At 40.8% G+C, this 10,812-nt stretch overlaps 1 non-coding gene across 1 annotated transcript; it reads right to left on the bottom strand.

Moving 5' to 3' along the window:
• Positions 1-2,839: 2,839 nt before the first annotated feature.
• LOC148800598 (small nucleolar RNA R71) lies at positions 2,840-2,946 on the bottom strand. The gene has a single exon (XR_016071051.1). It is a non-coding gene; the product is annotated as a small nucleolar RNA R71 (small nucleolar RNA).
• Between the last annotated feature and the right edge of the window lie 7,866 nt (positions 2,947-10,812).

The raw sequence follows: 10,812 nt of genomic DNA on the forward strand, positions 1-10,812 counted from the left end.
AACCATTTGGCACTCAATCATTTTAGCAATCATAAACAGCTTTAAGACCTTTTGCCAAGTAGGACGATTTTGCTCTTCGTACATCATCCTCAAACTATCCAGAATATCCTTGGACACTTCGATCTAATCGGATTATCTCTATATCGGATTGTCAAGGGAGGCTATGATGTAGCACCGAGCAAGAGAGTTCTTCTATTCCCATTCTTGATATTCTTTTCTACGGGCCTCAAAAGCCCTATCACCTGGATGATCCAGAGCAGGGTTTTTAGCAACCTTGTCCAATTTCTCGGATGTTAAAACCAGCATAAGGTTACGGAACCAGACAGCATAGTTTGGGCCCTTACGCTTATTATCGTCCAACAATTTGGCAAATTGTCCATTTGCCATTTCTGATAAAGGGCAAAGCAAATTATTAATCCACAACCTAATTTGATTCATGTTATCTACATAGAAATGGTTTTTAATCTATGTTCCATTTCCATTTATTCATCTCTGAGATTTCCCTCCCATCTCAGTGACGGAGACTGTGGTTATATCTCTGGAAATGTGGGAAATCAAATACAGTGCATGGAGCCAACTGTTTCAGCTGCATAACCCCACCACATTCAGCGAAGGATCATATCCACTCATCTTATGAGCTTTCCCTTTGGCCTCTATCAAACGAGGTTCATTGCCATTTTATGTTAAACATTTCTGTCCAGTAAGTGCTTACCCATCATATTCATGAATGCCAAGGTACCATGAGAAAGTTTTCCATTTTAGGATAGGCCCTTCCCACATCGGTCTATGACACCCCTACTATCTTATGAAACAATCCAACAGACTCGGCTGCAAATGGATAAACCAATTTTATGGTGCATCTCCTCGTTACTGATAAGCCCATCATCATGCTAATGATGGAAGGCCTTTAGATAGTTCATCATATGAATCTCCCTATCACATTTACTTATATTTTGCTGGAGGAAACGAGTAATTATGCCCTAGTTCTTTATTTAGGTCAAACCAAAGTGGCTCCCACTGGCTTTCTCAAAGTCAGATTTAGATGGGCCCTAAATGGGCTAGGGTTCCACACAGTTCCTCTCAGGGAGGAAGCGGAAGTGGGGCTCATCAAGAAGGGAGATCAATGATCTTAAGGACACCAAGGCAATGATGTACATTCAGCCATGGTGTGTGAAAGAGACATTAACGAATGAACATGGGCCAAGTGCTTATGGTCCATGTACATAGCACATCAAACATCATATGGACGCCCAAATCTTGCGGAATAGAATGGGAAAATTTCAAAAAATTTCTCTCCATCCTACTAGGAATCGTATTCCCTAGTTTAGAAAAATCATATTTTTCAAGAATCAATCTTGAACCATGAACCGAACCAGATCTGAACAAAAGCAGTAGGAAAGGGATATACCTGATACGGAGAAATAGTATCTCCCAATGGAGGTGTTCACGCCCAAGGAAGGAACCAAAAACTGCTCCCACTGAAGATGGCACAGTGCAGGATGGAGTAGAATCAGCAGCGTTCTTTACAAGAACCGGATCCTTCGCAAGAATCAGCTGGATGGCACGTGAGCACTACTTCCAATCAGCCCTTTCACAAAGGACTGATATCAAGATTCAATCTTGATCACTCCTACTGACAACAGGAGATCGAACTGGCAGATATGGCGGCGGCGGGAAGGAGGTGGCAAGAGAGATTTAGCGCAGTGATGCTGAATTCTCTCTTCTGTAATTTCAGCTCTGAAGACAGGATGTGAAGTGCAGTGTGTTAAAACGCTGCCGCCCCCTCCTCCTTTTATAACCTTAAAGGGATCAGCTCCTAATCCCATTAGGAGTTGCTGATCCAAATCATATTTGGATCAGAATTCCCTTTAAGTGATAAGGGTAAACCCTTATCTTATTTGCAGATTGGATCAGCCATCTCCTAATCTCATTAGGAGGTTTCCAGATCTGAATCTCATTTAGATTTGGACTCTCTGAGTGGATAGGGTTAAGACCCAATCCTATCTGCTAATCCAATCTCAGAATTCGCCCCTTATTTAACTGATTAAATCAGCCCAATTCGAAATGGGCTTTAGGCTCAATAAGGTTATGTGCTCACTTAGCCTTCCAAACTGCTGCCCAGTTGGGCTTCCTTGTATGGTGTGGGACCCAAACATTGGTCTACACATCAGCCACATGGGTTCAGCCCAGCCTTTGTTACAAGGCCTGGTCGAATACACTGTTATGGACAGTGCACCCCCTGAAACCCATCACATGGGCTCTATGGGCCCAACACTTACCCTAAGTGGTCCCTGGGCCAAGCCATCTTGTAACACCCAGGGACTGTGGGCAGATGCAAGATTAGCCCATCAGGTATTACCCTTAATGGTCTTACACTTAACCTCTCAGCCCATAATGATCAAACACTGCCCGACAAGAGAGGACCTCTCCCTCGGCTGTAAGGAACAGTGTTGCACTCTCTACTCACATGGATCCCGGGAATTAAAACCTTTTTGCAGACAATTAGAAACCATAATATATATACTTTTATATCTCATATAAAATATATTTTGCAAAACAAATCTCAACAATTGAAATCAGCTGCCGGCAGTCTTGGTTTCCATCAGAGAGAGTGCATCCCCGATCATTACCTTTGTCCAACAAAGGGGCTGATCCTGTCACTATGATCACCCACTCAGATGGGGTGAGTGATGATGCTGTTAGGCTGAGGTTATTCCCATTTTCATTTAAAGACAAGGCCAAGGCTTGGCTGAATTCATTACTAGCCAAATCTATAGCCATTTGGGATGAAATGGCTGGTCGATTCCTCTGCAAGTACTTCTCTCCATCCAAAACAGCAAAGATGAGAAATGACATCACCACTTTCTTCCAACAAGATGGAGAATCTTTATATGAGTCATGGGAGCAGTATAAGGAGCTGTTAAGAAAGGTCCCTCACCATGGACTTCCTATATGGCTGCAAGTGCAAACCTTCTACAATGGTTTAACCGAAGCCAACAAGACCATCTTAGATGCGGCAGCCAGGGGCTCCATCAACAATAAGACCCCTGAAGTGGCCCATGCACTCATAGAGGAGATGGCAGCCAATAATTACCAATGGCATTCAGAGAGAACACAAGTGAGGAAGCAGCATGGTCTTCACAATGTGGACTCATACACAGCTCTATCTGCACAAATAGGTGCACTTAGCTAGAAAATTGATGAGATGCAGATGGCAGCCATGAATGTGCAGTCCGTGACATGTGATTGGTGTGGGGGAGGCCACATCAGCACTGAATGCCAAGTTGGCAATCAATTTAGGCAGTCCACAGAACAGGTTGGCTTTGTTGGCAACTTTGCAAGGCAGCAAGGAAATCAGCACCACCATACCTTTAACCCTGGATGGAGGGGATACCGGAATCTGTCATGGCCAAATCAGCATGGACCGAAGCCCTTTCCCCAAAATTTTCATCAGCCGGAAAAGAAATCTAACCTAGAGGAGCTGATGACCAAGTTCATAGGTAGTGCTGAAACCAGATTTCAGAACCAAGAGGATTCAATAAAGAACTTGGAAAATCAGATTGGGCAGTTGGTGCAAATGATTTCAGCAAGAATACCGAGCACTCTACCAAGCAATACAGAAGTGAATCCACAGGAACAAGTGTAGGCTATCACTTTAATAAGTGGTAAGGAGCTGCCGGAAGTAGAAAGGAAAGCAAGGGCTGAAAACAAGGCAGATGCAACCCTTGAAACCGAAAACAAGAAGGAAGAGCAATCTGAACCAAAGCAAGAAAGACACCAACAGCCGCAAGTTCCCTTTCTCAATAGGCTGAAGCAACACAAGTTGAAAGAGGAATTTGGTAAGTTTCTTGAAGTGTTTAAAAGTTTACATATTAATATCCCTTTTGCTGTTGCTTTAGCCCAGATGCCACACTATGCAAAGTTTTTGAAGGAGATATTGGCAAACAAAAGGAAATTGGGAGATGTGGCTATGGTTGCTCTAAATGAAGAATGCTCAGCAATCCTTCCCAACAAGCTGCCCCAGAAGCTTAAAGACCCAGGGAGTTTTACTATCCCATGCACTATAGGCAGTTTAAAAATTGAAAAGGCATTATGTGATTTAGGAGCTAGCATAAACTTGATGCCACATTTGGTTTTCAAGAAATTGGGGTTGGGAGAACCCCAACCTACTAGAGTTGCATTGCAGCTAGCTGATAGATCCATAAAGCATCTAAGGGGAATTATAGAAGATGTGCAAGTGAAAGTGGTCTTTTCTTGGTCCTCTGGTACAATTGGAATCTGATTGTACCCTGAATATCCATCCAAGAAACAATAATACTCATGCCCGGCTAGCCTTTCTAACATTTGGTCCATGAATGGGAGAGGAAAGTGGTCCTTACGAGTGGCTTCATTTAATTTTCTATAGTCAATACATACACACCACCTGGTGACAGTTCTAGTCGAGATGAGTTCATTTTTCTCATTTGGGACAATGGTTATACCCCCTTTCTTGGGCACGACTTATACAAGACTCACCCAAGAACTGTCAGAGATAGGATAAATGATCCCGACATCTAAGAGCTTAATGGCTTCAGCCTTTACCACCTCTTTCATGTTTGGGTTCAGGCGTCTTTGGGACTGAACAGAAGGTTTGCTATCTTCTTCCATCAAAATTCTGTGAGTGCAGATTGATGGATTAATGCGCTTGATATCCTCTACCTTTCAAGCTATAGCATTTTTGTGTTCCCGCAACACTCTTAACAATTTTTCTTTTTGTAATGGGTTCAAGGATGCAGAGATTATTACAGGGAGAGCTGATGGTTCCTCAAGGAAAGCATACTCCAAATGATGAGGTAATGGCTTCAATTGAAGGGTGGGGGGTTCTTGAGATGATGGCTTACCTGATGGTCCAGGCATTTTGCCTAAGTTTTCTAATTTGAGAAATCCCTTCCCCTTCAATTGAGGCTTATCATTTAGATATGCTAACGTGAGGTTTATTTCATCATTTTCGCCCTTTTTCAAGTTCTCCCTGCTAGAGGCAGAGTTCAAGAGGATCATCCATTCTACTTACCTGGAAGCATTCATCAACTGCAACATCAATGGCATCAATCATGTAGCAAGAGTCATCACTAAAGGGTGCATGTTTCATGGCATCAGACATTTTAAAAATTATTTCCTCATCTTGTATCCTAAGGCTGAGTTGTCCTTGTTGGACATCAATCATTGATTCCCCGGTAGCCAGGAAAGGTCTCCCTAAGATAAGCGGGACCTCCACATCTTCTTGCATGTCTAATACAATGAAATCAACTGGAAAAATAAATTTGACAACTTTGACCAACACATCTTCTATAATCACCCTTGGATGCTTGATGGATCTATCAGCAAATTGTAATGCCACTCTAGTGGGTTGGGGCTCTCCCAATCCCAATTTCTTGAAAATTGAATATGGCATTAAATTGATGCTATCTCCCAAATCACATAAAGCTTTTTCAATTTTTAAACTACCTATGGTACAAGGGATAGTGAAACTCCCTGCTGGATATTTAAGCTTCTCAGGCAGCTTGTTCAAAAGGATTGCCGAACATTCTTCATTTAACGCAACTTGGCCACATCTCCCTTCCTTTTGTTTGCCAATAGTTCCTTAAAAAATTTTACATAGTGTGGCATCTGGGCTAAAGCATCAGCCAAAGGAATATTAATATGTAAACTTTTAAATATTTCAAGGAACTTACCGAAGTCCTTCTCCATCTTTTGTTGCTTAAGCCTGTTAGGAAACGGAACTTGTGGGCTGTTGGTGTATCCCTTGTTGTGCATCAGGTTGTTCCTTCTTCTGTTATCCTATTCCAAGGCTTGTGTCTGCCATGGGTTCAGCCCTGTCTTTCTTCTCTATCTCGGGTAACTCCTTACCACTCCTTAAAGTGATAGCCTGTACTTGCTTACGTGGATTCACCTCGGTGTTGCTTGGAAGAGTTCCCCGTAGTCTTGATGAGATTAACTGCGCCAATTGCCCAACTTGATTTTCCAGGTTTTTAATTGAAGCTTCCTGATTCTAGAACCTAGTTTAGGCACTAGCTATGAATTTTGTCATCAGCTCCTCCAGGTTAGACTTTGGTTTCTGCTGATGATAATTTTGGTGGAAGGGCTTGGATGTATGCTGATTTGACCAAGATTGGTTTGGGTGTCCCCTCCATCCCGAATGAAAGGCATGATGACATTGGTACCCTTGTTGTCTTGGAAGATTGCTAACAAAGTTGACTTGTTCTGTAGATGGCCTAAATTGATTGCTAACTTGGCATTCAATACTGATGTGGCCTCCCCCACACAAATCACATGTCATGGGCTGCACATGCATGGCTGCTATCTGCATTCCTTCTAACTTCTTGCTGAGTGCTCCAATTTGATCAGATAGAGTCGTGCATGCGTCAACATTATGCAGGCCATGCTGCTTTCTTACTTGAGTTCTTTCAGAATGCCATTGGTAATTATTGGTTGCCATTTCCTCTATGAGTGCATGGGCAACCTCGGGAGTTTTATTGTTTATGGAGCCCCCAACTGCTGCATCTAAGATGGTCTTGTTTGAATCGGTCAGACCATTATAAAAAGTTTGCACCTGCAGCCATATCAGAAGGGCGTGGTGAGGAACCCTCCTTAGTAGCTCCTTGTAATGTTCCCAGGACTCATAGAGAGATCCCCCTCTTGTTGGAAAGAGGTAGTAATATCATTTCTCATTTTTGCAGTTTTAGAGGGAGGGAAATATTTAGAGAGGAATCAGCTAGCCATTTCATCTCACGTGGCTATAAATTCTGCCGGTAATGAGTTTAACCAAGCCTTGGCTTTATCCTTCAAAGAAAATGGGAATAACCTCAGCCGGATGGCATCATCACTTACCCCATTGTGCTTGAAGGTGTCACAGATTTCTAAGAAGTTGGCAATATGGGCATTTGGATCCTCGTGGGCCATACCACAAAATTGTACCATATTTTGTATCATTTGGATTATGGCCGGTTTAATTTCGAAGTTATTGGCAACAATAGTTGGCCTAATAATGCTTGAGGCAGCCCCGGTGAGGGTGGGCTTGGCATAATCCATCATAGTTCTTTGTTCAGCCATTTCTTGTGCTTCTTGTCTAACTTGCGTAGCAGCTCTCAAACAGACACGGAGAGTCATTTCAATCTCCAGGTCGTAAAGGATCTCCTCCAGTTCAGGTCTGCTTGTCATAAACCATAATGGTCAAAGCAATAAAAAGGCCAATATTCATAAAAGAATATAAATAACTAATCCTATTACAACTGAAAATGTGCAGTGAAGTATTGGAATAAAAAAAAACACATCCTAACATAAATAAATGAAGCTGACTATACTGAAAGCAGATCTGAACCATCTTATTCAAGGATCCAATATGCACTTCTTATTTACATCAATTAATTGCAGCATCCAAATTTAGATTCAATTCAGCTGAGTTCAAACCTGTAACTTTTTGGTATTGTTGGTCCATAGATAAAATAACAAACAATACTTCAGATGTGAGCTGTATATCTCATGCACACCCATTGGTATACACCGCAATATACATCCATTAAGGCTTGGATCAGATCTATCATGCCTTAGAGCTGCTATTAGATCTAAACTGAAAAAATATATTAAGAGGACCTGAAAACCAGCCCTGAGTTAGGCTTGGTTTAAGGGTTTTAAGCTCTACATTTGAAGCCCAAACCTGTATAGCTCATACATATCAAATAATTGCTAAGACCTAAAATTAGGTCTGCAATGTTTAGCATTGTTAACTGCTGCAATTCAGATCTGATGTTAGCAGTTTTACAGAACAAAACTCAGTCCATAGATATTTCAGATCAGATCTCATATCAGTCCATATTAGAAATCAGATCTGGTCATCAAAAGCTTTAAATTTAGTAATGGACATCCAAGCTTGTGTGGCTCATAATAAGTAATTGCAGAAACCTGAAATCAGGTCTGCAACTTTATATTGTAAGCAACCTTGATTCAGATCTAAATGCCAGTATATTACAATCCAAAATATGATGCCCTTTTTGGATCTTTCAGGCCTCACAAATATTAGTCCTAATTCAATCCAAACATCAATCCATAGCCAATTCAGATCGGGTGCAAGTGGTTTAAAGAAAAAAAAGAAAAAAAAAATCAGTCCACATAGATTTCAGATTATGCTTTGTATCAGATCTCATATCAAACTACCTGCACTTCAGATCTGATTTTTTTTTCATTCCTTGATACCCTTTGATCCTTGAGGCAAGTCTGATGTATCACATTGTGAATTGGGTGCTATCACTACCCGAATTCACCTCAAAATTGAGTAGGTTCAAGTCTGAGTTCATCTGAATTCAGATCTGAACCCAAGTCTGAGTTCAGATCTGAAAGCTCACATGCCATTCTTTCATTCATTTTTTTTTCTTTTTTTTTCTTTTTGTATTTTTTTTAGAAAGGCAGAAAGCTAAAATAAATTACAACAAGGCAATCAAAATCTTTTTGGATGAGTGTAGGTCTGATTGCTGAATGCAATTCCGATCTGAACTCATTTTGAGATTTATAATTTTTTTTTTCTTTTTGGAGATAATAGAATCACAAATAAGAGAAATCAGATCTACTTCAGCTACACTAAAACTGAAACAAATGATGGAACAATCAAGTATCAAGAGAAGAAACATGGCTCCATCAATGCAGCCATTGCATCCAAGGCTGAAATATAAGATGAAAAATTGAAAACCAGCCATGAATGCAATGCTAAAACCCAGATTAAGAATGGCCAATAGTTCCTAATATTGCTTCCATAAATCCCCAACAGTGGCGCCAAAAACTTGATGTGGATCATTGTGACACTAGCAAGTGCACTAGCCATTCAAGTAGTAAAGAGGTGAATAGAGTATCGTTCCCATGAGGATTTAGGAAATAACTACTAATACTAAATTGGCCAATTCTTATCTGATTAACAAAACATCGTAACTTTATTCAAAAATTAAAATCTTAAGCTAAAATCTAACTAAAAAGCATTGGCTCAAATACCTTCTATTCAAGTTAAAAGAGTAAGCAAGAAAATCCAATTTCATGATTCAGTAAACGAACTACTTAATTCATTCTAATAGGCCATGATTCAGCCTTGGTTTGGTGAAACCCCAAGGTCATGAACAACCTTTTTCAAGAGCATGTTCATCCTATGCATGAATGAGGACCCTTATATCTCTATCAAGGATCTAATAATTCATGCATGCATTAATTCAAACACATCAAGGGCATCAATTCAAATCTGAATTGATCACCAACTGAATTGTGCAAGTTATCTCTAACCTTGCATGCAATTCAGTTCTTGAATAGTAGATCTGAATTCCTAGAGTCTCTCTCAAGCACTCTAGAAATCCCAAGTATTAGATCAAATCGGACAACTTGAGAATTGAAGGTCTGAATTCTTTCTCAAGCAATTCAGATCTTACAAATCCCAGATCTGAGATTTCAGATCTGAGTTTGTGAGAGATAAAATTGGCCAATCTGATCTAGAATTCACATTGATGGAAACCAAGACTGCCGGTAGCCGATTTCAATCGTTGAAATTTGTTTTGCAAAATATATTTTATATACGGATATAAATATATATATTATGCTTTCAAATTGTTTACAAAAATGTTTTAATTCCCGGGATCCTTTTGAGCAGAGAGTGCAATTCCTTGCAGCCGAGGGAGAGGTCCTCTCTTGTTGGGCAGTGCATGATCATTATGGGCTGAGAGGTTAAGTGTAAGACCATTAAGGGTTATACCTTTGTCCGACAAAGGGGTTGATCCTGTCACTATGATCACTCACTCAGATGAATTCTCAGACTGTCCCAACATACCCAGGTTTTGACCCCCTCTAAGGATCTCACTGATTGGCATATCAAAGACAGCCCAATCCGACACCCGGTGCAGTATCATAATCGAGTCTAGGGGTCAGGTGTAACTTTCCAGTTTTGCCCATCAATCACCAAGGACCAGGGCAATACTGAAAATCTGGTCCGATTTAGGGTTTCAAGTAAACCTACACTGCATGTGCCTTGGGTCTTACCCTGGCGTCTAAGATAGGCCACCCCAACATTTGGTAGCACACCAGTGTCAGCCTTGGCAGGATAAATCTCCACAGACTTATCCAACGGCTGTGAACATTCTAAACTAACACGAGTCTCATTAAGTGTCCAATTTAAGGGTATTACACAGAAACACACCACTATAACATGAATCAAATATGTACTTTATCCATTTACAATAAATGTCATAATGTGCATCAATCTGATTGGAGCTAAGGGCATACACTGTCTAACACCAGACCACCTGGATTTCAGCTTGCCTGGGAACAAGCGAAGACAGGAATTATATAACAATACTTGCTGGCCTACATGAAAGTCCCGTCTCAGCAAGTTCTTATCATGCCACCTTTTAATTCTATCTTTATAAACCTTGGCATTTTCATAGGCGGCAAGTCTAAATTCATCCATCTCATTCCATTGCAACCGTCTCTTAGCCCCGATGGCCTGAATGTCAAAATTTAGGAATTTAAGAGCCCAATAGGCCTTATGCTCTAACTCGTCTAGTAAATGACATGCTTTACCAAAAACCAATCTGTATGGGGACATGCAATGGGTGTCTTATATGCAGTTCTATTTGCCCATAATGCATCATCTAATTTGATGGACCAATCTTTTCTAGCAGATGCTACGGTCTTTTCCAGAATTCTTTTGAGCTCCCTGTTAGCCAACTCCACTTGGCCACTAGTTTGAGGATGATAGGGGGTAGCCAATTTATGTTTTATTCCATATTTCTGTATTAACCGCTCAAA

Source organism: Nelumbo nucifera, chromosome 4, assembly GCF_055504915.1.
Source record: "Nelumbo nucifera cultivar China Antique chromosome 4, China Antique-T2T, whole genome shotgun sequence".
In the NCBI taxonomy this organism is placed as follows: domain Eukaryota; kingdom Viridiplantae; phylum Streptophyta; class Magnoliopsida; order Proteales; family Nelumbonaceae; genus Nelumbo; species Nelumbo nucifera.